General features: G+C 43.4%; 1 protein-coding gene across 3 annotated transcripts in view; it reads left to right on the top strand.

Annotated features, from left to right (window-relative positions):
• The first annotated feature begins 300 nt into the window (after positions 1–300).
• Positions 301–27,791, top strand: part of LOC124997912 (junction plakoglobin-like) — an 89,106-nt gene continuing 61,615 nt past the window's right edge. For 2 of the 3 annotated variants that reach the window (XM_047571950.1, XM_047571952.1), the window contains exon 1: positions 2,826–3,097. The gene's annotated coding sequence lies outside the window, so the exon portion shown is untranslated. Of the gene's footprint in view, positions 324–2,825; positions 3,098–27,791 lie in introns of those variants that run through there. The other variant, XM_047571951.1, reaches the window with a different exon arrangement.

A 27,791-nucleotide genomic window follows, 5' to 3' on the forward strand; every position in this document is an offset into this window, starting at 1 on the left:
TAACAGGTCAAATGGAAAAAAAACAACAAAAAAAAAAACAGAAATAGTTAAATGTTTCTTACAAAGATCAATAATCTCAAAGCAATGGTAACAACAGCAGTGTAATTAATGTTAAGTGTAAAGTATTAATGAATAAATATTTGTGTAACTTAAAAGGACGTTTTAGACATAATGTCATCCGGTCGCCGATCACGTGACTATAACAACATGGCCGCCTCCTAGAAGACAGGTGAGGATTCCAGTCGGTTGTTGCAACAAACTATGGAGTGTGTGGAAATACTTCACTAAAGATTAAGCCTATTCTACAGTGACATGCAAAATATGTAAGTAAGTCCCGAAATACAACAAAAGTACTACTGAAATACACACTCATTTGAAAAGGCATCGCTAGCAGAGGCTTGGTCCAAATCCTTTGAACGGCAGTCAATTAACGACTTTAATTATCAGCGTTATTAGACCTTCAGAGTCCAGTACATGGAGAAGGCTTCGGATAAATACCGCATTTATTTTAACCCACTGCACTTTTCCATTTTATAAATCACTGTGGAGTACTATTGAATGCTACTGATGGTGCCGATTATAGGCTAATGTTTAGCCGCTAAACATGTCTTCAGCGCAGAATTGAGAAGCTCATGTGTTTATGTTCAGACCTGTTGGGTTCTATTAGCTGACATTGTTGCTGTGTTTGTTGAGTGTGTGTGGTTTGTCTTTGATGTCAGTGAATGCACCATACGAGAGACGGGAATCTGAGAGTTTGCAAATAAAAGGGTCAGACTGACTGTGTTTATGGTGTTAGCGTGGAATATGTGTTGTTGGTTCTACACCGAGCCTCCAGTTTTGCGACCACATGCCCCACTGATGCCAGATATTAGCCCCTTCACCTCTGCTGTGTCATCTGCAGACTTGAGGACATGCAGTCATAAGCCAGTAGCATACAACAGGTGGCTTAGTACATATCCCTGAGGGGCGCCAGTGTTAAGGATGATTAACGAGAAGGTTATGGTGTGGATCTGGTCAGATGCATCTCAGTTCTGTCCACCACACAAGTTTATTTAATTTATACAGCACCTCAATAAATTGAAAAGCCCGGTTCAAACTATTTGATTGAAATAAAGAGTGTCCTTGAAACGTCTTCTTTTCGAGCTGTAATTAAGATTTGAATGTTGACATCAACTCATTAATTACAGTTATGTCGTGAATGTGGCTAAGAGTTGAAGAGGAACTATTTTTTAATAATATCCTCAATATTACTGAATTCAGGAACAAAAGATCGATTATTAAAGATTCAAGTCACGTTTGTCACTTCCACAGTATGTTAATGAAAACATACAGATGTGGGAAATACTGTTTCTCCTACCTCCTCTGTGTTACTTAAACTGATCAGGCATAACATTATGACCACCTTCCTAATATTGTGTAGGTCTCCCTATGGTTTCAGGGGAGGGGTCTCTGTGGATCAAACTTGTTCCAGTGCAATCCACATATACTTGATCAGATTGAGCTCTATGGAATTTGGTTGCCAGGTGAACACCTTGTTCTGTTTTTCATCTTTTTTGAGTTAAAAAAACATAAATAAACCAATCATAAACCATAAACCAATTTTGTGTGTGCGCCTGTGTCAGGCCGAGATGTCATTGCTATGTGGTGGGGGTGCCTGGGCTGGTTTAACTGGGTGGTAAACGTCCAAGTAACATCCACGCAAATGCCAGGTCCAAAGTTTTCCAGCAGAACGTTGTATTGTCACAAGATCGTCAATGTTACTTACTTCTCCTGTTAGTGGTTTTAATGATGTGGCTGATCACTGTACAATTTCGTTTTTTAGTTCCTTAAACTCTGAGGAGTCTTGGTTTGTCAGTAATTTCAAATGCTACATTTTCCATGATCCTTATCTACTGTTGTTTCGGTGACAGGCAACTGATAGAAAATGAGGAGGAGCTCTCAGGTGGACAACCTGATGGATGAAGAGCAGGGAAACTGGAGACAAGCGGGAGTGTACAGGTGGATGACCCAGACACAGGCCGGATAGATAAGACTGCTCAGGAGAGAGCCTGAAGGCAGGGCTGAGAGGCAGGCGTTTCAATATTAAATATGAATACAGTCATAATTACATTTTAATTCAACTTCTAGACATCGAGTTTTTATATTCAAGTCACTTACAAGGTTGTTCTCGCTTGACTCGAAAAAATAATTAGTGAATAAACTTCGGGGTATTTAATTTATTTAATTACACTGCATTTACGTTTTTTTTTTTTTTTGTAAAACCTTATGTGTGTCTCGAGTTCACTCCCAAACTTTGTACACTTGGAGCCGAACAAAGTCAGCGGGAGAAGTGTGACATTTTGTCCTTGTCCTGACTCTGGTACAAAGTGTCTCCAGTTGGTGCAACTGCAGCAGTAGGTTCATAATGTTGAGTGAAAATAATAATCATAATAATAATAATAAAAGCTATGGGGCTCTTTAAGTGTTAAAATTGATGTTCAAGTTTAAGTTCAATAAATTAGCAAATCTAATTTGAATAAAAATGAAAAGGGTTCACATGGCAGAGCCTTTCACTTACACTGGAATAGATTTCAAGGAATAAATTAGAAAATCGAAAAAAACTAAAGTGGCACAAACCTTTATGCAACAATATAGAAAAAATAATTGTATTATACATTACCCTATAAATATTATTTATTCATTTACATATTCAGTGATGGAAATAAAATTATGTTTATATCTTAAAACGCATGGAACTGGGTAACACTGCATGTCAGCACTGATTGTGTGTGACAGCGAAGCGTGAAAACGACGCCCCTCGCCATCAGAGTGAGACCTCTTCATTTCTCCCCCCTCCTCTGCCGTGACGCTGTAGCAGCCGAGCCGCTGCCGGTCCGCTCCCTGCACTCCATCCCGACTGACTGCGTGCCGCACACCGCCTTTAAACGGGGGAGAAACAGCAGAGGCAGAGAGGGCACGGGAGCGACTCCGCACCTGGACTGCACCTGGTCCGTGGATTTAAGGAGAGGAAAAGGAACACAGAGAGAGAGAGAGAGTTGCTGAAGCCGTCTCTGCTGCGACAGGGAGCGCCTCCAGACTGCTGTCCAGTTTTAACAAGGTAACCAAAAAAAAAAAAAAAAAGAGCCTACCGGTCTTTTTACGCACGGCTAACGAGCACGAATTTTACGCACGGCCACTAGAGATGCGGTGGCAAATAAATAGGGAAAAAAAGAGGGGGTGAACGCTGACCTCCAAGTCGGTGGTCATCACCCAGCGTCACGGCCAACACAAACGCGGTTTTTGTCCGTGAACTGCATCCCCTCTGTCCCGAAACTTCAGTCAGTCTAATGCTTCTCCGTTGGGCGGTTCTCCGGGCTTTCAAGTGGCATAATTGAGCCTCACAAGTAAATGAATGCGGATTTCACCTGCGTCCTAGAAGGGAATCATTTTGGGATGTTAGAGATGCCCGACGAGTCGCGTGATACGTCTGTCCACAAGATAAATATGAACAATGCGGTCTCGCAGCGCTCTTGCTTGTATGAACGTATCTCTGTGTGCGTGTGCGTGCGTGCGAAACTGGATTGGGACTGGCTGGGAAGCAGTGCGGTTTGTGGGTTCAAGTCGCTCCGGTGTGGCTTCCCCATGTCGCCTCATGTCTCGGTGCAATCTCCCACTGCATGACATGCATTCCTCTCTCCCTCTCCGCCTCTCCCCCCTCTTTCTTTCTCTTTGCATCTTTCGCTCACACTACCTTGAGAGACTTTCCCAAGGGAGTGTATCTTTAGAAAACAAGTCTTCAAGGTAAAAAAAAAATGCCCCAAAATTTTCACAACCCTCACAGAGGAGCTATTAGTTTCTGGCTTTGCTTGTGTTTGTGTGCTCCTGATGTGATGGGCGGCAGAAGTGCCTCATTCCAAACAGATGTTGAGGATAACGCAGTGGAATACATCTGTAGCAAGAGAGAACGAGACCTTTAGGTCAAATGTAATTGTCACCACTGGTATTTAATTCTCTCTCCTGTCTCTCGCACACTGTCTCCTTGTCTGTGCTGTTGACTCCACATTCTTTGGCTGTGACAAGCGGGCGTAGCAGCCAGAGAGCCAGCCAAGTGTGTGTGTGTGTGTGTGTGTGTGTGTGTGCGCATCGGTGCATGTGATTGGGTGACTCTTTGCTCTTCTTGCTCAATATTTGCCTCTGCGCGCGCCAGTGCGCGCGCGTTCGGACACGTGCGTGTGTTTGTGCGTTGCCTCCCGCGCTGCGCATGACCAGCGGTGACGGGTCGAGCGCCTCACCTATTAAGAGGCCCAATTAATATGCGAAAGCTTTAATATCTATTTTTATTGCTGTTACATAATTCAGAAACGGTCTCGGGGGCTGTCACCTGTTCGTCCCGGCAGCCGCCGCCGCTTGTTTCCTTCTCCTGCAGGTTCCGGCGGTGCTCTGTCGAGAGCGTGTCTGAGAGAGAGAGGGGGGAGATTTATCACCCTCCTAACCATTTCATCAGGTGAAGCTTGTTTTCCCCCTGACGGGACTCTGGCCTTCAGGCTCAGTTCGAAAGGGCCGAAATGATAAAGAATCGTTGATAGGAATTTAACAAATACAGTTCATCTTGTGGATGACTGACGGTGTGATATGGGAGTGATTCTAATATATTCTCATTTTGTTTTGGTTATTTGTGAGGGCACTGAGTTCATAAAAAGAGGCGACTCCGATTGACATTACGTTGAGCGGCGGTTCCCAACCTTCTTTTCTTGGATTGGTCGGAAATTTCAGACTTCCAATATCACAGCGTTCACGTCACAGGTTAACTCAGAGGAGAGAAAATAAGTTCGGTGTATGGTCACCGTTTGCTGAACATTAAAGCAGTGGAAGCAGTCATTTCTGAGCTCGACAACTCAGGGCTCATTTTTTTACCGAGTTGTCTTGATTGCAGCATCAGCTGCCGCTGGATCTCAGCCATGCTTTCCAAAACCCAACCCAGGAGAGGGAAAGCTGACTTACTCTCATTCAACTCAATTGACTGCTTAAACCTGACTTTTTTTTTTCTTCTAAATGTTGATCTCATTTTAATCGCGATCCACCGCCACACGCCAGAGATCCGTCATGGTGCTGGAATACTTCAAGCCCTGCATCGTATATGTAGGGACACACACTCAATACCGGTTAAAAATAGGTGACTGGTGAAACAGAAGAAACAGCCCTGGGTGTCCTCCCAGCTCGCCGTGGCCGGCAAACCTCCAACAGGAGGCAGCCAAAAGGCATGCCCGAACCACCTCAACTGGCACCTTTTTTAAATAGCAGTACACAAATAGTTGCTTTCCTCTTCTGCACACTGCTACCCACCTTTTATGTAAGCCTGTCATCTGTCTCCTATTTATGTTGCGCAATACCGAGCACATAATTCAAATATTCACATGGAGTTAATGTCGTCAACAACGAACCATACATGGAGTCAAGTGTTTGCAACCCTTGACAGCGGATTGGATGTACTTTGAAAAACACTTGAGAAGAGGCATCTGCTTCTTCTTGACTCTACCATATGCACAGCATTGAGCAGGCATCGTCGCCTAAGGCCAACGCGCTCTCATTCACCGTAGACGTTGCGTACCATGGCTTAAGAGTTTCTCCGAACAGCATTCTCTGACCTTTAGTCCTCCGAAGCAGTATCTGTTTATGCAAATGTCTTAAAGAGGCTGATTGCTGCTCACCACAGCCTGCCCGGGAATCAAACTCACAAAGCACACAAGTCAAAACGACCTTTGACATCGGTTGACCATGAGTTCACGAGCCTCTGCCTGCTTTATTTAGCATTTTAGTTTCCTGTGCACAGAGTACAATGCATCTGCTATGTCTGTTTTCACATGTATGTCCCTTGATATATTTCATTAGCGGTGGCCCCCACAGACAAGCTGCCTAAGTGCTCTTCAAGATTTATTTATTTTCTGTTTGCTGTGAATGCTGTGGGGGCGACAGGATAGGGTCCCACACAAACACACTGGTGCTCTCCTAAGATGCTTTGACAGGTGAAGAACAGTACATTTTCTGCACTAGTGATGCTGCCGTTAGGGGGCTGTTTGCAGCAAACCTCTCAGAAACAACAGAGGGTACAAAACAGGCTTGGATTTGGCTGAATATATTATGGAGAGATTTCTTGTTTGGAGAAAGTATACAGAAAGTTACAAGTTTGTATACACACCCTCATACATATTTATCGAAGCTTGGCTTTGTGACCGCTGCAATACTTTCCAGCCACATTTGATATTATCGCAATTACGCACTGTACATTCAGAGGTGGAAATATTTGGCGTACCTGCATTCTTCTCCTGCACCTGAAAACGTCCGCTGGAGAACAGCGCGGGTCAAACACAACCATTACCAGGCTAATGCACAGTAAACTATTTCGGTTCCTGCCTTAAAGCTGCTCCTCTAATCCACATTGTATCACTGCTGCGACGGTTCATGCAACTGGTAAATGAGGCAGACATTAGAGATTACCGTCCAATTGCCAGCTGAATGACGAAGCATTTAAATGAAGATTAGGATGGCTAGTTAGAGTTAGAAATGTTTGAGCCCATTCCCATAGGCATTAGCCTCACGTTTGTATCAACTTGTACTAGATAAGAATATATTGGACCAAGAACTTTACAAGTTGCCGCACATAATCTTAACAAATGTCTATGAGTGTTGGAATGGTGAACTAATCTACTCTAAGCTAGGAATACCGGAGACTACTAGCATAGTTTAGTAAACAGACAGGAAGTTAAACTTGAATTGATTTTCAAACCACAAGAAGGTTGGGAAGGACTTGCAGGGGAAACACAAATGAGAAAACATGGGGTCAAATTACTGTATTAAGTGAAAGAGACAGATGCACATGCAGGCTCTAGAGAATAATTATGTTGATGACGAGGGCATGTCCAGGACTGGTAGATATGGGATGGTAGGTTTGAAGTCATTTCTTGTAGTCTGGGGAGGATTGGGAAGTGAAGTGAAAGGATGTGAGGGATCCCTAAAAAGGACAAATAATAATGCCACGTGGAGTTCTGGGGCACTTCCAGCAGACAGTTTTCCAAGATGGACAGGGCGTCTTAGATGTGCTAGAACAAGTTTCCCCTAAGTCTGCAGACTTAGAATGTGATACGGGTTTTAGAGGTTTTGTAGAATCTGTGTGTAAGAGAAGCTACATTAAAAAAGAAACTTGGTGTCTGACTCAACTCGGTGAATGTCTTCTAGGGGATGGAAAATATCTGTCTCAGTGGCATAACCATTCAGAACAACGAGAAACCCTGCTGACCCTTCCTTTTAATCCGTTCTTTCTCTTGTAAAACCTGGCCTTCACGCCATTCACCCATGCATCCTTCAATCTCGGATGCATATGTGACGCCGGGGCCGATCCGACCCATAAACACCTCGGCAAATGAGGCACCACTTCAACTGCCGGTTCTCTCTCTCTCGGAGCTCCCGCTGCATGTCAGTCAGTCGTCTCTGAAGGTTGAGCTACCACGCGGCAACCCTTGAGTGACCAAGCCCAAGACTCGACTGAATGTGGGAAGATTGACTTTGCGGAAGCTCTGCCTCGAGGCCGAGCTGTCTCTCCGCATTACAGATGACGATCAGTCAATCTCGCGTTCCTTCGTACAGCCACTCCGGAACAAGTTGTATTTAAAACCCTTCATTTAGGGCGGCTATTCGCTTCCCATCCAAATTAAGAGGACCCCTTTTATCCCGCAGAGTGGGCCGATGCCGACAGATGATAAAGAATTGCTTTCGGTTCAATTTTGCTCTCGGTCGGAGATCCCCAATAGTCTGGTCTGATTACTACTACTCTACGGCTATTCGTGCTGATGCCAGTCTGAACATTAGATTGTTTGAAGAATTTTTTGACCCCAGCTGGGAAAAGAAAAAGGAGTGACAACCACCCCGTTTTACTCATCTCGGGTGGCATTAACGCATTGGTGTGTTTTAGCAAAGCGGCATCCAAAACATTCAGTAAGCCTTTGCAAATATTTAATAAGGTGCTAATGCCTTCGGCGTGGGATTAGGCCACTTAGGAAAAACACATTGCAGTATCATTAATAATATTGAATGTAAACAGAGTTTTATTTGTTTACTGTCCCTCCACTAGGGAAGCTTAAAGTTCTATCCGGCGCAGGCAAATCAAATTGGGCTTCAGGGCTGCAGCTGTGTGGGCTGAAATCTCTGCGGATGCAAGTAAGAGAATGGGAGGAAGAGGATAGGACCTAACGACCATCATTCCAAATCAAAAGCAATCCATTTAACGCTGCGTCTCTAAAGGTGCTAGACGTCAGATGTATAAAGTGGGCTTGACGCTGGCGACTGTGACAGACAGACTTATTTCTCACTGAGGACAGGAACAATGAGTAGATGGCTGCAGGATATTTTACTGGCTGACATGAAAATCAATGCGGCGGTTGTGGAGATGCCACTCCTAAATCTACACTCTCCAGGAATGTGTGTGTGTGTTTGTGTGTTTGTCTAAGACTCCCATCATTTCTCTCTTCCCCGACACTGACCTTGCTTCGCATCTGCATGATTCTTTATCTTTCCTAACCCCTTTCCCTTCTCTTATCTCCCTCACGCAGAATGTGAATATGTATGCATGTGTGAATGCGAAGGCACATAAACGAGGTGCGAAGGGATCGGCCCAGAAATAGAGGGAATTGTTAGACTGACGCATCCAAAACGCAAGGATTTACAAGTCTCTGTGGAAATGCTATGATTGCGCGATTGTTTCCCCACATACAAAAACTTTTTGTCCATGAATATTTTATTTGGAAACAAAAACATGGGTGTAGTTTGAGGTGTAGTTTGGTCCATACATTTTTTCCATACACACAGCAACAAGTATTTAATCATAGTTTTGCTAGAAGGCAACGATATCAAATCTGTGTTTTTACTTTTTAGTTGTGGCAAAAGGATCTTTTGAACTGAAACTACAAATATTAGATGACATTACATATCCAGAAAATAGTGTCTGCTCCCCTCTTGTGACACTGCACATGTCATGAACTGAGGGAAAAAATAAAATGTTTCAATATTTAATAAAGAAATAATTTATAATAATTTTTTTAAATTGAACATTATCCGGGGTATCTTAAGTTTAAGTTTTCATAATTTACACCAATTTTATTTTTTTTATTTTTTTGTAAAATGCTAAATATTATTAGACTAACTGAGTGACATAGAACCTGGTTACTGTGTTTAAAAGTATTTATTAGATTTAGACAAAAAATATACAAATTTTATTCAGATTCTGCCATTTCAGACGAGATTTAGGAAATAAGCACTGAAATTATATCATGTTAATTTCCATGCAGAAACACCAGGATATACATTTCGAAGTTGATTGTTTTTGGTCTTGTTTCCAATAAAAATTAACCATTTTCCTCAGCTGTATTTACCAACTATCCCTACACCTCCCCAACAATTTGTAACATTAGTCTTTATACATTATATAAAATTTTATAAATAATAAAAAAGAGGTTAAGGTACTAATTCATGAGACATTTCGTTCTTTATTTTTAAAATTGGCATTTAGCAAAGGTGTAGGAATTATTATTTTACAATATCATATTCACAGTGTTTTATCAGTGACGTTGTATCTTCCACATCAGGAGCATCTCCAAATCTTAATATTTTATTCATACCTCCAAATTGTTCCTGAAGTGTTCTGGCTTTTTTGTAAGTTTTTTTGTTAGATCTTTGCTATTCTGGTTTATGGCTTGAGCCCCCTGTATTTTCTCTTAGGAAGTCTTCTGTTTATGGTAGACTTATAATGAACTGTCTCCCTCTGGGTGAGTGTTCCTCACTTGGCTGGATGTCTTCTGTTGATGTCCAGGCTCTTTTTTTATGTTTCAGAGCCCACCGGTGCATTACATTTTTTTGTGTGTGTGTCAGGATGCATCAAACCATTGATTTGGCCACTTCTATTATTCCTGACATCTCTACGGATGTTTTGTTTTTGCAGCCTAAAGATGGGCCGCTTCACTTGCATCGAGAGCTCTTTGGAATAATCAAAACGCAAACATCACTCTTAGAAACGGTAACTTTAAAAGATCCAAAACCTTTCTGTGAAACAGCTTTTGAGTTAATTTTCCAATCATGTTTGAGCTCCTGAAATGAATGAATTTGAAGCCCTTCCAATTTGAATGTCAATAGCTGCAAATTAGGGTGGAATAATTTTAACCTAAAAGTTTTGACGAAATGCGTTATCGTCCAAATCTACAAGTTATAATCACTTTATCAATGGATTAGATACTTCTTCTTCTTTTTACAGTCAGCTACAAACTGTGTAGATTTTTTTGTAAAGGACTGAATAGGAATGAATAGTTGACAAAGAGCAAGGTCACCTGAAAAGATATAATAAAATCTTTAAGTTGTTCATACTGTTAATCCTTTTTATTAGGTAGTGCTCATGGTTGGTCAACGTGGCAATTTTGTTTTTGCGCTTTAAAGCGAGGTGGAAACCTCCCTAAATAAGTCATATGTAATTTTACATGGAAACATGGGGTGCTGGAAGAGCTCAAAAACAAAAATGTTGTGGACACGGCTGGAGAAAAGAGGTGCAGAGACTTCCTGATGGAGAATTTAAAGGTCATTAGTTTCGCCTCATCTGTTCATCCAAACTCCGCTGCAAAACAGTGGAGCCGGGCTTGCTCAGTGTGTCATCTTGCCGTAATAACCCAAAGCATGTGACTGCGATTAGTGGCTTCTGTGCTGACTATGCAAAACAGAGCATTAAACGTATCAGAACTGAACGCGGGACATCGTTGGGAGTTGCATTCGCGGCCGATAATGTGTGACTCTGTACGGGGAATAATTTAGCGCCAGCTGAGGTATTGAAAAATGAAACTGTTATCGCAAAGTGAAACATTAGAATGAATTTTAGGTGAGGTTTGTGCCAGTGCGCAGCTTGGCAAAGGACAACAGAATCTCGGCGAGCCAGATACTGTGGGCAGTGCTGCCAAGTCTGTGAGGACACGCTGATTCACGGGCTGTTTCGACCATGATAACAGACAGCGCAACCCCTGTGTGTGTGTGTGTGTGTCGTAATGTTTTAAATGTCTAAAGTGAAAGTGTTTTGAACGATATATAGACTAAAGCCAAACCAACTTTCCCGCTTTATCATTTGTGGTGGAAAATGTGTCTGGAACCTTTCTGTTGGGAAATGATTATGGTCGGAGTCTTGGACGGTAGCTTTCTGACGTCGGTATTTGTCAGTGTGTGTGTGTGTGTGTGTGTGTGTGTGTGTGTGTGTGTGTGTGTGTGTGTCAAATGCAGGCACATAAATAAATGCACAGATCAGCCACAACATTAGAACCACTGACAGGGGAAGTAAATAACATTGAATACTTCAATATTCTGCTGAGAAACTTCCATTCCTGGCATTTACACTACCAGTCAAACATTTGGACACACTTTCTCATTGAGTTGAATGAGAGAAATGACACAAAACATGAAAAGCAGGCCAAGATGTCGACCTGGCCTCCAAATTCCTTAGATCCCAAACTGGTCAAGTATCTATACACTGGAACAAGCCTGATTGACAGAGATCCCTCCCCTCAACCAATAGGACCCAAAGGCCCCCCACTATCCACATTCTATTGCCAGACACCACAGGACATCTTCAGAAGGTCCAGAACTGTTTTTCAGGTACAAAAGAGACCTACACAACATTAGAAAGGCAGTCATAATGTATCATGATCATCTGATCATCTACATGAGGCAGGTGAAGCCATGCATTAAAAGCATACTAAGACCAAATACAACAAACCAATGGAACATTTTGTAACAAGCTCAACATCTGCAGCATTGACTTGTGACACCAAACATTTTCAGAGAGTCCGTCAGCTTTTGGAAGCCGTGACGCCTCTTTCTTTTTCTTTTTTTTCCATCTTAAAAAATCAACCATGTCGGAAACAGCGAAGCGTGTGAGGAGCTTTCAGCCAGAAACGATGAGTAAATGGTCTCCAGGGATTTGGTGGAGCAACTCTGATCCACTTTTTCGCCAACTCACCACATCCCAGGACTTAAAGAATCTGCTGCTGATGCCTCGGTGGCATTATACCGCGGTGCACCTGCAGAGATTTTGCAGAGTTCAAGCCTTGGCAGATTGCCGCTGTTTTGGTGTCACACGGAGGGCACGGACACAGTGCTTTGGCTCATCAGCGTATGCACATAAGTGACCATTTGTTGGGAAATGGTCTCGATTTAATATATTCCTGTTCTCTGCTGGGAGGATGGGTAACCTCATTTAGTGTAGTTCGTCCATCTAACTCTCTGCCCAATTCCATCATCATTTTAATGTCGGAGAATTAATGTCAGATCACATGACCCTGACCCTTCATCTACTTCCACCTGGCTCCTGGTAAATGTTGGTGCCGCGTTCTGGTGCTTTGCTTGGGCATTGGTCAACTTGGCTTAGGAGGATGGGAGACACTAAAATGGAATGTAAATATCACAGCTTTATGTTCCTATTGAGCGGATGATATTTTATTCATCCGGCTGTATTTGCAGTGCGAGAGGATCTGGGGTGAAAGCAGGGAAGCGCCTCTCCGGGGCTCGGAGCGCTCTGATTGAGGGAGAGTGAGTCACACACATGTTCTCTAATGAGCCGACAGGCCACATCAGTGCTGAGTGTCTGGGCCGCTGAGTGTCTCGGTGTGTGCAGTCCTATGCCAATATGTGCACATGCCTCTGCCTTTTTTAAATGTGTGTGTGTGTGTCTGTGTGCATGAGTGGTTGCACCTTAGGGCCCAGCAGAGTATTGAGGCCAGTTGAAACAGGGCGACATCAGAGGTATGCTAATCCGATGCGCTCACCAAGACACACACTCCGGTTTTGCACATACGCACATTTTTTTATTATTTCTTTTTCTTGCTTCCATTTTCCCCTCTTCCAGACTAGTTTAATTCCACCAGGCAGATGAGATACGGCTTCATGGTTTTTCCCCAGTTGTCCAGATTCGTGATAATTACAGCACGGGTCGCTAGTCAGCAGCTCTGCTGGACTCCCACTGCCACTCCCCTACAAGCTGGTTCCATACCGTCAGCCTCACGGGGCTGAACAGCTACCTGCGGCTGGGTGGAGCCTGTATGGTACATGCCAATCAATGTAACATGTCCAGAAGATGTTCTGAGAATATAAAGCGGATCTGCACGCTCACATGTCAGCGCTGTATTTTTCTAGCCTCAGGAACTGTATATCCACAGATGTGGTGTGTGTTTGATCCCTGTACACCCGGTTCAGCCTCCCCTGTATTTGTGTTATTATCCTGTAGGCCAGAAGGCAGTTCTATAATGTGACCGGTGCACATTCAGTAGTATTTAGGAGAACATTAATTAACTGTAATTATATTACAACACATGCATATCATAACTGTGCTATTATAGTCACTTCACTACATCCAAAACTGATCAAGTATCTGTAGGATACCATGGAAAAAGATTGATCCACAGCGATCCACTAATAACACTGTGTTACCAGACAGCACAGGACACCCTTAGAAGTTCCTTGTCCATTCTCTGATGAGACAATAGCGGTCATAATGTTATGCCTGATCTATGATTTTACTGAAGTATGTGACTCAATTTACCTTGTGAAGTCAGTTCTGTATTTTCAGCTCTTTTGATGCTTTTTCAATACTGCGAAACGCAAAGTGCTTTGCAATATATTGTGGGCACACATGCGTGGGCTCCATTTGATATTTCAAACTTTAATCATCCACAAGGGAAATTGAGAAAGAAAGATAAATAAAATAAAAATAAAATAAAATAAAAATATAAGAAAAATCAAGTAAAATAAAAACAGTATAAGAAAAACGTAATATAAGATAGCAGTAAGGTGCAATAGTGTGAACTTCAGAGAGGTGAGTTCTTGTCATGTTGGGTAGAGTATGGTATGAATGAAGTCCTGAAGCGTTCACTGTGGGAGTGGAGCTGGATCAGTTGGAGAATGAGCTCCGCTGCCCCTCTATAATCCAGGGTAGTGGATGAGATGGATTGTCCATGATGGAGAGGAGTTTGTCCAGTGTCGTCTTGTCCGTCACTGACAGTAACGTGACCAGTCTGCCTTTTTTGCTGGTACCGCTCCACCAACAAACCACGGCAGAGTAAAAGGCACTTGTAACAGGTGGCATACTTAACAAGAGCTGAGGAAGTCTTCAGAAAGTCTACTCAAGTCTACTGAAGTCTACTCAGGACCTTCTTGTCCTCTTCGGGTACGGTCAGCACCTTTTTGTGGTGGAGAGGCTTGCATGTACCAAAAATCCCAAGAGTGATGCCGTCAGGATGATGGTTCCAGGTAGGGTCACCCATGGCGGTATGGTGAATGGTTGTGAAGGTGGAGGAAGGTTGCAACAGCTTTCCTGGAGTCCAGCCCATTGTACACAGCATGGCTGTTGTCCCTCCAGTCCAATCTGCTGTTCATGTGGACTCCTAGGTACTTGTAGTGGTCCACTTCTTCCACCTCCAGGCCCTGGATGGGTTCCGTAGGTGTCCTTGGTGTTGTCCACACTCAGGAGTAGGTGGTTTGCCTGGACCACTACACAAAGCCTCCCATCAGTGTCCTATTCTCCATCTCCTGTCCACCTCTGATACACACTACACCGGTGCGCTACCAATAAATGGTCTCTTTGTTCAAGAATGAGCTGAACCAGTCACAAGCAAGCATGGCATCCAAAAGCCACTCTGCTCTTCTAGGAAATCCTTTTTTCCTTTTTTCTGGATGGTGCAGAACAGCAGGATATTGTCACATAACAGCAGGACAAATTTGAAGCCAGGGAAGGCTGGCGTGGGTTTATTTTAACAGTTAATTAGGGTAAACTAAATTTAACTAAATAAATAAATGAGAACATAATTAGCGACACTGTTTATATGTCCTTCTACAACAGCTCCTCTTACCTTAAAATAAAGCTTACAACAGGGACAACAACGCTGCCAGTTATCTCAAGAATATAACAGGCAAGTCGTAGCTCACCGGTCTTGTTCCTAGAGGTATGAGGGCTTATCCTTTACAGCCTCGTGCCATTTGCATGCAATCTCATAGCGGTAAACACAGCAGGAGGTTGTGCGTGATAGCCCTGCTCCCTGATGCAACACGTCTCCAGAAGCTGCAGATTTATAACAGGTGCGCCCTGCCTGTTTCAGATGCCGCAGAGTTTAATGAACTGAAGAAGAGGTGTTATACTGTATATTGTATGAGGCAGATACTTATTGGTGAATGCAGATTGATTTACCAGGTCTTTTTGCTTGCCGTTGTTGATGTGATCTGAGAAAAGACTGGCAGCACAATGACATCGCGTCGAAACGGACGAGGTTTCTGTATCGCAGCTGACCATTTGATGGTGTCGGCTAAACTCTGACTTGTGATTAGGATCTGTGGCATCGCCTCATGCTGTTGGTGCCTAAACCAAAATGTTCTACTTGAACGCATCACATCAACTACAGCCAATGGCCACCTAGCATTACATCATCAGGGGGCAGGGGGCAGTAGTCTGTAGGGTCATTCAATAAAGGAAACCAAAAGAGCTACGGTTAGCTTGGAGGCTAGGACAGGCTACAAACTAGTTGTAACAGAGCGGACGTCTCCCGAATCACGCAGTTGATCTATAGGTTATTCATTCCAGATAGAACTTGGCAAGAGGGACTGTAATGGGGGTAAATAGAGAACATTAGCTGAGCCATTTAAACGCACGGCCATTTACAGTCTCTGAACAAAAAAGAGAATGCAAGGACATCAGGGAGAGCCAAGGCCACAACAACAAAATACAAATGGCAATCACCTACGCTTGGAGGAACAAAAAAAATAGGTACAAACATATTGCTGGTTCAGTAGCAGGGCAAGAAAACAGGACACAAAAAGGACAAAGTTGCCATCTCTCACCTACAATCTCCTAATGGTAGTCTATACGACTGAAACTTAAGGAGGTGCTAGATTTACAAAAGTAGTTAGCAGTCCGATCCCTGAACATCAAGCAACCTATGTCTTAAGCCGTACACAGAAGAAACGCATTCTGCTGTAATAAACTGGCCAAGAGGCCCAGAAGCGCAGCTCTCTAGTCCTTTTATACTCCAGTGGGTCCTGATTGGTTGCAGCAGCACCAATGACTGATAAAAAAAATAAGAAGGGGGGGAACAGGTGCCGCTGGCAGATTCCTAGAGTGGGTGGATATAACAGTGTTGTTGTGGAAATACTTGTGTATTTGAATGTTGTGATTAGATAAAGCTGTAAAGCGAGGAAAGCCCTCTGTGTGCTCTTTGAACGCCGTCATCTTGTCCATTGCACTAACCCCTCTAAGCCGAATTCAACGCTGAATCGGTGGAAAAGCCATCGACAGGGGTCAGGCCAGTGCCAATGGTGCGGGACGGACCGCGAAAGCTAGGGTCACAGATGCTCAGCGACGGCTTGACACCGGAAAAAACAGACGGCCGCGAGCGCGCTGTGTCACGGCCCGAAGACACATTTTCCAGCGTAATATCAAGAGCTCGCTTTGCGGTTTCCTGCACATGAATGCGCCTCCTGCCTGCCTGCTCCTCTCCTTCATGCACCCTGGGCTTGTCACCACAGATACCACTCAGATGAGCGCGGCAATGAGGGTAAATCCCAAACAGTCTTTAGTGCTGCTTGTTCTGGCCGCCGCCAAAACAGGGTCTTATGATTTTTATGAGGTCTGCCTGTACCTATTGGAGTCCTCCAGTCAGTGTTTACCCACCTCCGACATCACCTCCTGGCTCTGGTGCCTCATGCCAAAAGAACTCCTGGATCATAAGAGCAGGCGGCATTAAGCCGCCCACGTTCGCGGGTCTAGCGACTCAGGTGTGCACTCTGCCTTACTGCGTATGCGGTGAAGGAGTGGTGCTAAAGGAGCAATGTCCGCGCCGGCTGTCAAAAGACTCAGCAGAGGTTCGACGCTGGATCAAACCTGTGACTCCGCCGGCCGGGCAAAATTTCCCGTAATCTATCCACCGAGGAAATTATCTCCAAACAACAGAGAGTGCTACCTCTGCTCGTTGCCATGGTGAACCTCAGCAGGTCTAAGCCTCAGGTGTGTGCGTCAGTGCATGCACCTCTCTCTCTGTGTATATATATATATATATATATGTCTGTGTGTGTGTGTGTGTGTGTGTGTGTGTGTGTGTGAGCAGGTAAGAAGAGAAGTAAGCAGAGAGAGTGATTAAAATTAGGAAGATGTTCAGTTGGAATCCTCTCCTCACAATGCTTACTCATTGTCTTCTAGACTCAGCGTGTGTGTGTGTGTGTGTGTGAGGGCAGCAGTGTTTTCCCTCTCAGCAGCTTTACACCAGTCTGCATGGTAATAAGCTGTTAGGTGGCAGACTTTACCTTCCACACACACACACACACACATTTGCGCACGGACACCCACACGGTGATAAAGCGGCATCAGGCATCATCCTTTCCCTCCATCCTCATGTGCATTTCTTCTTCATCTCTCCCACAACCCCCCCCCCCCAAGCTTCGCCTGTTATCGTTTCTGTCTCGGAGCTTTTCTCTTCAGTCGAGCGTGGCGCACGCACACAAACGCACACAATCGCCCTCGGAACACGCCGGCGCAAACGCGGAAACATCCATCCGCGCCGCTGACAAGTGGAGGCACACGTGCATATATTTGTATATGCACGCCATTCCTCTCGGATGCACACGCCGCCAGCCGCGCGTCCGCGTGTGCGCACGCCCTCCTTGTCAGACTGCCCTACTCTATATTTGCCGTATCTGTGCCAGCCCACCGGCCATGCACGGTCCACCCCTCTTTCATTCAGTTGCTATCTGCCTCTGCTTGCACAGTGTGCGATTGTATTTGTCTTGGTGTGTGTGTGTGTGTGTGTGTGCGCAGATTATCCAAGTTTGTAAAAGCAGCAATGGTGACAGAAGAAAAGAGGAGCAGAAAGGGAACGAGGCCAAATGGGAATGGGTTAGGGGTGGGGGTAAAAAAAAAACGAAGGACAAAAAGACAAGAGGGAGGATAGGGGAGAGGTAGCCAACGGGCAGGATAGAGCTGTCCATGTGTGTGTAATGGGAGAGTGAGGATGTGTAGCCAAGTGTAAAGAAATAATCACGACAAAGCCAGAAAATACTTCAGCTCAACTCTGACCGGAGCCAACGCGCACACAGAGCTCTAATCTCGACAAATGTCTCATTTTAAAAAAAATAAATACCGCGCTCTGGTTATCTCCCTTGGTTTCAGCATGTTATTGTCGCGTCAGTTAATAAATGCAACCACGCTGACTCCTCTGTCCGTATTTATGAGGGGCGTAACACAAAGCTATGCTGGGAGTGGGTGTGGATCACATCAGTTGATTGAAAGCATCTTCTCGGCTTAGATCTGACGCTTTTCTCACAAATGCATGAGAAGCATGTATGACATGTTTATCTGTCTGCAAGTGAAAACCTCACAAACCTTCAATCGGTTATTTCTTTAACTCCGCACTCCCCTGACCTTAACGCTTCTCCCGGACACATCTATTTTGTCTCTGTAAGGTCCGACTCCTTGGTTGCGATGTGTGTTTGGTGATGTTCTTGGAATGTTTTCAGATGTTTTTTTTCTCTTTATAAATCTAAGGTCTTGAGTTTTGACCCTTTCTTTTTCCGTCACGATGTCGATTTTTTGTATCCTACTTGGTTTTCTTGTGTGTTTCGTGTTTTATTTTGAAATGATCTCCCCACCCTGTGTCTAGTTTTACTTCCCGGTTTTCACGGTTTTCTCCTTGTGTTTGCGCCTCCCTGTCTAGTTTCAGCTGCGTTTCATTTCCCCAGTGGTGATTGTGTATATTCCTGTATGAACCATTTGCGTAGTTCCATTGTTCTTTGCTCGGAGCGTCATACTTCCTTGTTATCCATGGTACTTGTTAGGTTTGTGTGTTCCTAAATTCTTAGGGATTATTATTTCCTCCTAGGATTCCTTTTTTGATTACCCCGATTTTGGACTTCCTCATTTCTGCAGCACCTTTTGTTCTCCGTGTTGTAAGTTGCCATTCAAATTACTTTGGTCATTCATTGCACCTTAGGGCATAGGTTTCAACAGAGGGTCCGAGACCCCTATGGGATCCGTGGAGGTAAAATCTTTGGTTGATTAGACATTTTTTATGTATTTTTTTAATCCCAGAAATTTAAATTTCTTTAAATACACATTAACAACTGACACCAACTGTTGTCTAGCAGCTGTGTTCTCTGGACTTATGGCTGACGATGCCACTTTAACAACAACCACAAGGTCACAAACCCCATTTGAAGGCACCAAATGACGTTCCCAGAGTGGAATATATAGCCACCACGGTGGTATTGACTCCCGCCACAAGTCAGACTGTCGACGCTGGGCCAGTGTGCGGGCGATTTGACAATCCAATAAGCAAACTTCAGCTCACGAGGGCGACGCGGTGCGCGTCAGGAAACGCAGGTGCTCATGTTGGGAGAAATCAAACGGGCCGAGCAAAGGCCAATTTTAAGCTCTGATCTGGACTCTGTCAAACCGCCGCCCATGTGTGAAGGAATGAGCTACCACAGAGTGGTCCAAACTGGCTTCAGGCTGCACAGTCCATGAGATAGCACAAGACAGCGAAAGAAAGAGAGAGAGAGAGCATGAAGGAGAGGCCTAGACAGACGAAGCCGGAGGAGAAGAAAGAGGGAAAGGGAGAGAAAGAGGGCGGGATGATGAAGGGAATGATAGAGCAAGCAACATGATTAGATGTTTGTAGACGGAGGAAGGAGGGAAGGATAAGACAGACAGTGAAGTAGTGGCCTCAGAAATACACCAAGCTACTATCTGTGTGTGCGTGCGCGCGGCTTCAGCTGATTTGACGGGCATGTAGGAGGACTGAAAAGCCTGTCTCCTCCTCTTACCATCACGCTCTCCTCTCCCTCTTGTTATCTCCTTCCTGCTCAGCTTGTTCCTCGTTTTCATGCCCTCCCTCAACTGGCACTGCTCTTATTATCGGCCGCCCCCCCCCCCCCCACCTTTCAATTCCATCCCCTTGTTCTTAATCACACCTGTCGAGCTTCATTTTCCTCTTATTTCCTGCTTTTTTCTGCGCACACCAAGTCACGAGACAGCTGTGACTATGTTAGCACCTCTTGAAAGCACATCTCTTTTTAAACCTTCCTTTTTACATCCAATATGTTGTGTGTTCATGACATTAGAATTCACCTCAAGTGAAACACACAATCGTGAGATATCTTCGGGTCTCGTGAGTGTCTAGGGGAAGTTTTGAAATCGAAATATCGTACTCTCGCTTTAAAACACTCGCATCTCGGCCCGAACTTGGTAAACAGCGCATTTAAAATCGAAGTTCTTTTATTTCCACAGAACTAGATTAGATTGAATTAGATTAGATTCTTTATTTGTCCTGAGGAACCTAAGGAAAAAACGCAAGGACATTTGCTTTATTCATTACGAGTCAAATGTCAAATCATTGTATATTTGCCCTTTTATATCGCACACACATTGAAAAGTTCGTAAAAGTACAATAATTATCACAACGCTGGCAACACTGGTTCAGACACAGGTAACCGCTGCTCTTTGATTTTCCAGCACCTTTAAGCAAACGCTTACAGGAGGATTTAGACAGGCTCCAGATAATAACCCTCAAACTGACTCATTCTTTGTGATTGACTCTCACTATATTGTTGGTAAATGTCGGCTTTGTTACGGCTTGTGGCTTAAATTTCTTCTCAATTTGAATCAACTCTATTGGTGAACTTTGACACATCCAAGACACTAGTTACCACCATCCACCTACTGTTTATTTTATGGAAAATAATTAATTTTTTTGTCTTTTTTTTTGTAAAAAAACATTTAAAACTTCATATTTTCAGACTGGCATTTAAAGGGTTAAAGTTGTTGAAATTCTGGTAGTTTTGAGCAGGTCTGAAGTTGTTTAAGTGATTTATGAAAAAAAAGTGGAAAACAGTATTGATTTATGAGGATTTTATGGCGGTTTCTTTATGCGTGTACATTTTTGCCACGAAAGTGTCCAGAGGGTAGTAAATTTGAGGAGGGCATAAGGGTTAACCGCAACTTAACTTCACTTAGTTTAACCCCAGCTTTTATTCACGGTCAAACATAAGATTTTAGCGTTTAAGGCCTTACTCGGTTTATGAAAAACAGCACGACAACAGATATTTTTACGGTGTTCTTTGACAATTAACTTCAAAGTGAACTTAACTTGGGCGTTAACTAAAACATTCTATATGACATGATTCTCAATTTTTTTTTCCACCAACATTTCTTGAAAAGCTATAGAAAATATGTAAAATTAACACCCACACATACGTGTGGTTTATTGTGCCAGAGGCATTTTAAAACCCTTGATGTGCTGCTCTTTTAATTTCTTGCCCTCTTCTGTTTTTCCCTCTTTGCTCCACTCCGTTTTTTTTTCCTTTCAATGTGGCTTATCCAGCCCTCCTCCTTCGCTTCCCTCATTTTCCTCCTCTTCCTCTCCGCCCCTTTACTCTCCAATTCTTCACCTCCTTCGTTTCCCCCCTTTTGACTTGCTTTAATCTGCTATCTTCCTCCACACGCCCCCCTCTCTCTCTGTTCGTGTTCACTTTTTAATATTTCTGGGAAAAAAAACTAATTGAAAAACTGGGATGAAACCCAAAGAAGATGGTGGGAGAAACCACGGGAGGGAGAAGAGAAATTGTACTCTTTAAAAAGAAGAAGAGGCGCTATGTAAAGCAGTGTTGGGTTGCAAAATAGAAATCCACAATAACACTTCCAGCATGAATCAAAACATGTGCCGTCAGTGTGGAGGAAGGAGATGGAGCAATCTAGTTCTGTCAGAGTTTGTGAAATGGTCATGACATTTAATTAAAATGATTTGTGTCCTTGGACATGAATTTTCTTCTTCTTTTTTTTTTTGTGCGTGTGTGACACAGAAACAGGGAAAGCGACGTACTTATGCTAACGGCGACCTTTGTGACAAATATTTGAAAGGACGTAGCTTTACTATTTAAGAAATGAACGACACATAAAAAAGGAAAAACTGGCAGAAAAACATGATAATCCACATGCGCCTCAAAGTTTTGTGACTCAAAACTGTAGCCAAAGCAAGTAGAGCTCCCCCTGGTGACCGGCTGCAGTATAGGTCATAAGCTCCACCTCCTCCGTGTTAGTGGGTGGAACTTGGGCATATAAACAATAAAATACACGTCAAGGATAGTTTCTCTTAGTCTCCTGCCTCGCAACTTTATTAACGTTGTCGCTACGCTACTAGCATCCGTTGCTAAGCTTCCCTCCAAGTCCATGTTACACCAGCAAATTTAGATCTTGACACACGTATGAAAAATGATTATTGGCTCGATTTGCTTTCTTGGATATTGTTTGGCTGAGTTTCCTTTTAGTTAGGTTCTTTGATGCTATACAAACAGGATGTGACATAATTGCGACTACCAGTTGCCACCCCAATGGCTCCGTAAAGAAAAAGAAAAAAATATCTAACATTTCCTTGTAATTGGTGGTGAGCACAGTATTATTTAAATAAAGTGTGCTTTAGAGTCGCAAGGATGGCTCATATCCCGGGAAAATAGGATCAGTTTGGCCAGTCCATGGAAATGGGAACACGACACGTTGTCCATATTTATATACAGTCTATGCTCTGGAACCATGACTCCTATGACTACGACCCTCCAACTCTTGACCGTCGTTAGCAGTTACTGCACATTCATACAAGGCGTGGTCAGTGTCATGAAAAATAAAGAAAAGTCTGTGCCCTTGTGGACAAATAAGCTCGATTCGTGACTATTGAACTAACTGCCGTGAAACTAAAGGCCGCCTGTTCCCCAAAAAGAAATTAACAATTCGTGTTCATGGGCACAAATCAATGGATTAAATTTTGACTATTTCAAAAACTGCTGTGTCGGATGGAACGGCTTGAGAGAGAGACACGGAAGATGGAAAAAAAAACAGCAGATTAACTCGGAGGAGGAGAGATGTAGAGATCAAAAGAAGAGAGAGGGAGAGAATGAAAGCCAAGACGAATGGAAGGAGGATTAGAGACATTGTGCACAGAAAAGCAAACCGAGCATTAAACCTGCACAGGAGGGAGAGACCGTCTCCCGTTCCTGCTGAACATTTGCTGTTAAAAAGCGCCTTACAATTTGTATGATAACATAAGCAAGATGAAAACAATGAAAGGGTGCAGATGACAGAAACCACAGAGCGGACATTGTTCCAGGGAACTAAACGCGGCTTGTGTCGACTTAAAAACTCAACAGCTGAAAGTTCGTGTAGAGAAAAGCTTGGTCCTGGCCCTGCACGTTATTCACAGGCCGGGAGATGATATTTTAAAATGGATTTTTTGACTTACTGAAAGTCGCTGCAGAGTCTTCAGAATTGGTGTTATTCTTTATTTATTATACCTCCCTGGCAGAGAGAGCCGTGGCCGGAGGCGGTGTGTTTTCAGGTTGTCCCAATCTCATGAGTGCAATATTTCAGGGAAACTTCTTTAAGGGATTTTCTTCCCCAAATGTTTTTTTTTTGGGGGGGGTAGAAATCAAACACATCTTTGGGCCTAACTTCAGAACTTTTTTTTTTTTTTTTTTAATTTTAACATGATATAGTGGTGACTCTTTATATCCAAATGTTCAAAGGTCAGTTTTAGTTAATATATTCTACTGCATGTCCCAGACAGTCAGCAAAGGTGATTGAAGATTTTCATTAACTTGCTTTACCATATATCTCACACAGTTTGAAATGCTCGTGGTCATCTGAGTTTAAAAAAAAAAAAACAGTCCTTGGCTCCAGGTTTAGTCGATTTAATTTAATTTCTTACCTCTGAACCTGGGTTTTCTGGCAATTTCTGCTCTTTAGCTGTGACCGGTGATGACTTTCCTGAACTTCTAAGGTGACTGCCCACATGCTGCTCTGCTGAAGTTACATCTGTTACATTTGTTCACAGTTATAAACAAACGATAAACATGTGCTTCGCTCGCACCTTCTTCTCATCCTTCTTCGTCTTGTTATCAGACGCTGAAGCCCAGACGTTTCACCGTCCTCTTAGAGACGCTGAATTATGGCACCGTATTGTCGGGGGTCATGCCGCAGGTTTATCCCTTTTTTCGTTTTTAATCGTGTTTAATTCCCCAAACTTCTTGATGGATATTGACAGTGCCAGATTTCAAAGTCGACCACAGATCGGCCTTCCAACTTGCTGCGTATGTGTGTGCGCGTGATGATCGGATTTGCCCTGTGTGGGCGTCGGCACACGGAGCCGACCTCACGCGGTGTATAATTATTCCTAGAGAATATAAAGAGACACAAAAAAAAAAGTGAAGAAAATGGCAGCAGAGCAGTTACGACCAGGAGGGAGGGAGGTTGAAAGGTAATGATAGACAGAGACAGAGACAGATGGGGGGAAGGGGGTGGGGGTGGGAGGGAAACAAAGCTGAATGAGGGAGGGTGAGATGGAGGGATACGGAGAGATGACATGACAGCGGGAGAGGCAGATAGAGGAGAGGAGACAGCGGAGAGGTGGAGGGACAGGCGGTGATTGTGCTCTGGCCTCGCGGTGAACCCTCTATTTGAAGCTTCATGCCAACTCCTACACATGCTTTTGCACGAATAATTGCCATTTCTATACATATTACCCTCTCTGCACCGCTCTATCTCGCGTTTACCGTCTGTAATGTATTTCCAGATGCCGGCTGAACCGTGTCTCATCTGAGACGTAACAGGAAGGAGGTGGGAAGATGTTCTGGGCATGAAAGGATAACAGCATTAATATAAGATAAAAGTAGAATCTCTTGTAATATAAAGTGAAACTGATGATATCCGTGATAAATCCAGCAAATATGTACACCGGTCCTGATGTTGTGTAGGTTTCCCTTGTGCCTCCAAAGCAGTTGTATTGGAAAATAGATTGGTGGCACGATTTTTGGAGGGGAGGGGCCTCTGTGGATCAGTGTCATATATGGGGTTCCTGGTCTGGTTTAGGTATGCAAGTCACAAGATAGTCAGTGTTATTTACTTCTCCTGTCAGTGGTCATAATGTTATGCCTGATCGGTGTGCATGCAAATCCAGTGCAAAAGATCACATTTCTTCCACGTTAGCTTCTGCACGCTGGCTCCCAACCCAGAACTCAGAGCCCGTCCTCTCTGTGGAACCTTGCTGGAGGTTTTGGCTTCGGGAGGCAGACGCCTCCTTTACCTCAACGCTTCAAACTTTTTCATAAACTTTAGACTTCGCTTTCTTCAAAGTAACCTCCCCTGGCTTTAACGGCAGCACGGCATGTACGAGGCATTCGCTCCACGAGTTGTTTCTTTTTAAGGTATGCGTCAGGAATTTGTATTCCCACACAAGCGCAATTGGAGAGGGCGGACTGAAGACTGAGGGAGCATCTTTTGAAGAACACCTTCCTCTTCTTTGCGTCTGGGTAACCCTGACAGAGCTTGGCAGAATGCTTAGGGTCATATTCTCACCGCAAATCAAACTCTCGACCCACAAGTTTTAGTCCAGATGGAACTGCATGATTTTGGAGGATCGAGCGGTATCGTTCCTTCTTCACCGTACCCTTAACTTGAAACAAATCTCCTACTCTATCACCTGCAAAACATCCCCATACCATCTACTATCTCCCCCTTGCTCCTTGCTTTGCTGTGGGTGTTACGCATGGTGCTTCACCAGTTTGTCTGCGGACATAGACTCTGCGTTTTGATCTTAATAGTATAAACTTGCTTTCGTCAGTCCGGAGAACTTGTTTCCAGTCGTCATAGGTCCAATTTTTGGTAGCTTCTGTCCACTCACATCTCTTTTTGCTGTTCTTGTCCTCCCTTATTTGTGGCGCAGTTTTTGCCGATCTCACTTACTGCTGTTATCCTTGTATGTTTATCCTCCTTCCTTTTTCTATCATGTCTTCTAGTCTCTTCATGGTGTAGTGAACTACTTTGTTGGACACCATTTGGCGTTTTTACATTTTTTCTTTCAGTGTGTTCTTTTTTCCTCAGTGTACAAATCTGTGCTCTTGGTTCTTCACTCAGTTGCTTCATTCAAGCCATTTCTATGGTAGTTTGTCAGAGATTTGAACGCAGCTGAGATTTATTGAGATGTTTGTTTGCAGACTCTCAAAAGCCAAAGAGAATGAAGTGAATAATGCAAGCCGTGACTTCTTTTCTTTTTTTGTTTTTTAACTTTTGCGCTGAAGTTGTGACTCTTGCAAATCCTCTCGACCCTAAAACTAAGCCCTTCTTTTCTCTTGTTGCTATTTATTTAGCAGTGGTCTGGTAACGCCAGTCAATACCTAAAGGTAAACTGGTCATCCAGTAAATACATCCCAACACATCCATATAACTCATGCTGGTTGTGAACAGAAACTTTTGACCTGTAGTGTATATATTTCCCTCCTTCTCCTTAGGTCTTTTCTCCCTCTATGTCCAGATATATTGTGTGTCATCATCTCACCGCACTGTACTATTTCTCTCCCTATGTCTTCTTGTCTCTGACAAATGTAAACTTGGAATGAGGGTCGGGGGATACGGCCAAAAAAATAGAATCTGTTTTTTTTTTTTTTTTTTTCTCAATCTTGTGGGCAATTTATGATTTGAATTGCTGTTTGCATGAACGGAAGACAAAAGAGGATTCAATACCCACACGGAACGAAACTGACGAAAATGGAAATGGAAAATGACGCAGCTGCTACTTAGATGTGCATTTGGAGCTGGGTTGGGAGCAATCATCAGAATCCTGTAGTGATATTCATGTGCTGCTGCCGCTGCTGCCGCTGCTGCCGCTGCTGCCGCCACGTTTAGGTTTAATAAACATTTTCAAGCATAGCACATCTGTATGTTTCACGTCGACAATTGCAACTACCACTACCACAAAAATGAGGAAATAGTACTTTCCTCGTCTATGGCAGCTGCCACGACTACCAACCATAGGACTCCTACACCTTGTCAACCCCCGACATCTTGCGTTACTGTTGCTAGGTTAGACAAACATTAGCTATGAAAGAAAACTCTAATAAGTCTCTACCCAGAGGCAAGTTAGAGGTTAGTCAGCAACTGTCTTGTTAGCAACTGTGCTAACGTTGACAGACATATCAGTCCACCAGTTTTCACTTTTTATGTGTGGTTATTTCCTCTACTGCAGAGGTTATAGCCTGAACTTTTTTCCAAGAGGCGGGCAAGCTAATTTATTTCAGGAATTGCTTGATTAGCAATTTAACTATTTAATTCAGTTACAATGTATCCAAAGAAAAAAAAATGTAGATCATATTCTAACTCGAAATTGCAAAATTTACATAACCCTTTAATATTAGCATTTAATATTAACATTTAATATTAGTTATTATTGTTTTATTTTTTACTTTTTTAAGCCCTTTGTTTGCAGTCAGGACACATTCTCCTAGCTTCATAAATTTACTCTCCGTCTTTCTGACAACAGTGACAAGTGAAAAGCATCATCTTAGATAACGCCTTCAGGAAAACTTGGAAATTCTATATTCCAACTTGGAAATTTCAGACTTTTGATATCGTAGTGCTCATGTTACAGTCGAAAAAATTTATTTAGTATATTGTCACCATTTACTCAACATTAAAATATGTGCAGCAGCTATTTTTTCTTATTTTGGAAGCAGTCATTTCAGAGTTTGACAACTAATTTTCTCCAAGTTGTCATGAATGCAGCATCTGCTGCAGCTGGATCTCAACCAAGCTTTCCAAGATCCACCACCACCCTACTTCTGATTGGCTAGTGATTTTAGTTTGGAGAGGGAAAGCTCGTTACTATCATTCCATTGGTAGATGAACTCAGTTGACTGCTTGAATCAGACAATATCCCACATCA

Source organism: Mugil cephalus, chromosome 20 (genome assembly GCF_022458985.1).
Source record: "Mugil cephalus isolate CIBA_MC_2020 chromosome 20, CIBA_Mcephalus_1.1, whole genome shotgun sequence".
Classification (NCBI taxonomy): Eukaryota; Metazoa; Chordata; class Actinopteri; order Mugiliformes; family Mugilidae; genus Mugil; species Mugil cephalus.